General features: G+C 40.9%; 1 long non-coding RNA gene across 1 annotated transcript; it reads right to left on the bottom strand.

The window, feature by feature from the left end:
- Positions 1 to 738: 738 nt before the first annotated feature.
- On the bottom strand, positions 739 to 3,871 carry LOC306798441. The gene is made up of 3 exons (XR_013773353.1): positions 3,802 to 3,871; positions 1,147 to 1,226; positions 739 to 1,050 (listed from the first exon to the last, which is right to left on the bottom strand). It is a non-coding gene; the product is annotated as an uncharacterized lncRNA (long non-coding RNA).
- Between the last annotated feature and the right edge of the window lie 415 nt (positions 3,872 to 4,286).

The following is a 4,286-nucleotide window of genomic DNA, read 5'->3' as shown; positions in this document are numbered from 1 at the left end:
GATCTGTAAGGAATCAACTCAATAGAAAGAACTATTGAAAGCCATGAGAAAAGTTATGTGTTTGGCTAGAAGGAGGCTACTGGATCAGATATTTTTTCAAGAATTATGCTTGTCACTAACCATTTCTTAAGAATGAGCACATCTAATATGGCCATTTGTCATTTTAGCATAAAATCCTGTTGACCTCCCAGTCTGCTCTTGTGAGATTCCACTTGGAGTGCTGCATCCAGTTCTGGAGCACTCAACACAAGAGGAGTGGGCACCTCTTGGAATGAGTCCAGAAGAAGCCATTAATCTGATCAAAGGGGTGGAGAACTTCTTCCATGCAGACAAGCTGAGATTGGGGCTGTTCAGCCTGGAGAAGAGAAAACCCCACAGAGACATTAGAGCCTCCTCCAGTACCTAAAGGAACCTACTAAAGAGCTGGAGAGGAACTTTTCACAAGGGCATGGAATGACAGGACAAGGGGAAATGGCTTTAAGATGAAGAAGGGTAAGTTCAGATGAGATATTAAGAAGAGATTCTGAGTGTGGTGAGGCTTCTGGAACCTCTGGAAGAGGCTTCCAGGAAGGCTGTGGCTGCCCCATCCCTGGAAGTGTCCAAGGCCAGGTTGGATGGGGCTTGGAGCAACCTGGGATAGTAGAAGGTGTCCCTGCCCATGGCAGGGGCTCAGAACTGAGTGGTCTCTAACTTCCTTTCCATGATTCTATATTTTGCTGATGTCACAAAGAGAAGGGTTTCATGCAGGGAGATCTGATGTCCTTAAGGTGAGAAAACCAGAAATAGTATGATTTTCAGCAGAGCAAACCAGAAGGATTTCACTTCAGAATTATTAATGAGAATTTTTGCTTTAATATCAGAGCCATTACCTGGAAGTAACTGAGGCATGAAAGGCATTAATTTATTAGCTGGCAGCACAGTTATTCTGAGCCACCAATGCAATGGAATCAGAATAGCACAAAAGTCTCCCCAAAATGGAAGATATCCTCAGCAAGGAAGATGTTTTCCACTGTTACAAAATATCTGCAATATTGCCTAATGCCTGGGTCCCTGTTGTTGTGTGGTCAAGCCTGAGCAAACCAACCCTGTGAGATCAGACAGGGATTTCACTAAACAGACCTGGTTGGGGTGCAAACAAAGCCTTACCACATTTGCACAAAAATCTTCTCCAAGCCAAATTGACTTTCAGCTGGCACATGATGGGCTCTGAAGTGCCTCCTGCAGAGCTGTGAAAGCAAATCTCCCTGTAGGCTGCTCTCCATTAACACCTGGAGATACAGCAGCACATTTCTGGTGCTGCTGGCCTGCAGCTGCCCAGATCCCTGTGCCAGCAGCATCTTCTGAAACATCTGATACCAGTCCCACTCTGAGATGAGGCTGTGGTAAGATGAGCAGCTATTTCCAGTTTGGCAGCCTGGCAATCCTTGTTTCCCTGGGAACTGGCTACTGCCCACATAAGCTGAGCCACTGTGTAAGAATCCATAATTAATGTCACATTTGCTCTACCATCAGTCTAGACACATTTGTCTAAACTATTGTTTTTAAAAAAGAAACAAAAATATAAAAAATGTCAATCCCCAACAGACAGAGAGTAGAGAGTAAATAAAGCCTGGCAGGCTCTTTTGCCTTTGATCACTTCTGCTACATTCCTGGTTGTCTTTTGAAAGAGTCTGGCACAGATTTGAAAAAGTTATTTCCTTTATCCTCTTTGACTTTACAGTTGCCCTGCATTAGTTGGCATCACATAACAGAAATGCTGTTAGAGTTAAATAAAGTAGACACCATGTTCAAGGTTGAACGGAGCTATGTTGTATATTATTTGAGCACCTTTTACTGTTGTGTTTCCACATTTTCATCAGCCTAAAAATGTCCAGAAATGTTCAGAAATAGCTTCAGTTATCTCTGAAGTTTAGTCATTTGTGAAGTGTTATACGGAAGGAATAATATTACAGAAGCTTTTGGTTCAAAAGTATATCATTAAACATCCAGATGAAAGCACAGGAAAAAATTCAATTTATAGTATCCTTATTTGATATCTTGCTTTATAGCACATTATGATTTGTTTTCTAAAATGCCAGTAAAGATCACCACATAGCTTCTCAATCCATTATCTTGTTTTCTAATAAAAAAGATAAATTTTCCTTCCTTCCCTCCTTCCCTCCTTCCCTCCTTCCCTCCTTCCCTCCTTCCCTTGTTTTTTCTCTCTCCATCTCTCATCCCTTTTCCCCATCCCCTCTCTCTCATCTCCTTGAATTTGAGTCCTCTGTCTGTGGATAGTAGATTTCCTTAGAATTTTGTGGAGTGTGACATCCTACTTGTTATTTTCAGTTGCCTCTTAGGGTGGAATGGGGACCACTCCATCTCTTACACAGGGAACATAGGGAAATTAAGGGAAATTACTTAGATGCCACCTGAACTCATGACTTCAGGTGTCTCCATATGTCAATATCCACCAGTGAACTATTTGTCTTGACTCCCACCATAGTCAAAACCTTATTTCTGTGTTAGTGAAACCTTGGGCAAAGAACTTCTGACCAATGTGAGTGTCTACAGCCAGATGAACCTCACTGGCTGTTGGGATGAAACCTCCAGTGACTAAAACACAGGTCAGATGCCCAGCACAGGTCTAGCTGTGTTCTGAAAGCACTTTGGATGTGATTCATCCTGCCCTTCTTGCCTGCCTGTGGTACTGATCTGTCTCTCTGACCCCTCTTAATGTTTCAGCTGTTTGCCAAACTTTATGTGATCTGCAAAAGAGTTGCCTCCAGTGAATTTTTTTTCTTGAGATGGATAAGTTAGAATGACCTCAAACACATTCTTTAGAGATCCTATCTACCTATTTATAGCATTTCAGAGTTCTTATCAACATGATATAACCGCAAAAGCCTTTTAACTGGAGACAGAGAAGAGCTGCATTTTGGGTTTAATGCAGCCAAGCATTTTGTGCCACCCTCATTCAAATAGTTTCTCAGCATTTAACAGAAGGATGCAAACAGTCTGTATATTTACTGTCTCCAAGTTTTGTCTCCTCTGACAAGAAATACAGCTCTAGAAAGCTGTCCACACAGCTCTCATAACTATACTCTTGTAAATACATGATAGAATTATTATTGGATTAAAGGGAAGAGTACAACACCAAATGCCTTGCAAAAACCTGTCTTGAAGTGACAATAAGGCAAATAATATAAAATTAGGGAGAAATCTACCATAAATAAAGGTTTTGCCTGTTTTTCATGGCAAATTACCTTTTTTTTTTTGCTATGTGATGACAGCTTTTCTATATTTCTATCTGAGCGAAGGGAGTTTAGAAAATAAACCATTGTAAGAGAAATTTTAGTAACTAGTGAAGTGAAGGAAGAAAAGGCAGAAGAGTGAGTGAATGGCAAGAAGCAGTGTGCAGAGGTAACATCTTCATGTCTCAAATAGTGTAGACCACACCTAAAAGAGAGGATCAGCTGGAATAAATTAAGTTTTCCCTAGTAAAGTAGATATTTTAATAAGAACAGTGATTCTGTTCTGTTCAAAATTGATATTTTGACTGAAGAGCTCAGATTTCTTTAGACTCAAAGTCTGTTTGTAGATTCTTTGAGGCATTTTTTGGGATAAAACCCTCTCAGTGTGGGTGCAGTATCACATAGCTGTTGCAAGTGTTTGACATTGCTTTTAGACCATCTTTCCAAAAGCAGAGCTCAGACAATGTGCTGAAAGCCCAGGGCCTATCTTCTAAAGCTCAGTACAACAAAAACCTACAGCTGTACACAACTTTCATCCAGGAATTTAAACATCTCCCCACTCTTCTACCTCATGCACATGTGCTCTGGACTCCTGTTCCCTTTCCCTGAGTGAACATCAACAATCAAACAATGACCTGCAAGGAATGAGACACACAATTAGCAGTGAAATACAAAACAGCTGGTGCAGCTGAATAGCTGTTATTCTGTGCACATGAACCTGAAAAGATACTGTTTAGCTTATAAGACAAACAAAATTTCCCTTCTGCTTGATCTCAGAGACCATCTACCATCGGGAGCTGTCCATTTTCATTTAGTCTTTCTGATGCCAGGGCCAACTGTGCAGGGTTATAAACAAAGAGCAGAAAGTATCACTTTCCTTGTTAATTTGACAGTAAACAGTACTAATTTGACCATGCAGCTGTTTATTGATACCACCCCCCAACAATTTAATATACAAAACAGTAGCCAGTGTGCTCAGACTGCACAGTTTATAGAATTCAAGGGGCCAGGATGAGCACAATCTCTTGCTGTAAAGCAGACACCAGGAGGGAT

Source organism: Erithacus rubecula, assembly GCF_903797595.1.
Source record: "Erithacus rubecula genome assembly, chromosome: 2".
NCBI classification, from domain to species: Eukaryota; Metazoa; Chordata; class Aves; order Passeriformes; family Muscicapidae; genus Erithacus; species Erithacus rubecula.
The sequence above is the reverse complement of the archived record's forward strand: the minus strand, read 5'-3'. Positions and strand labels throughout refer to the sequence as shown.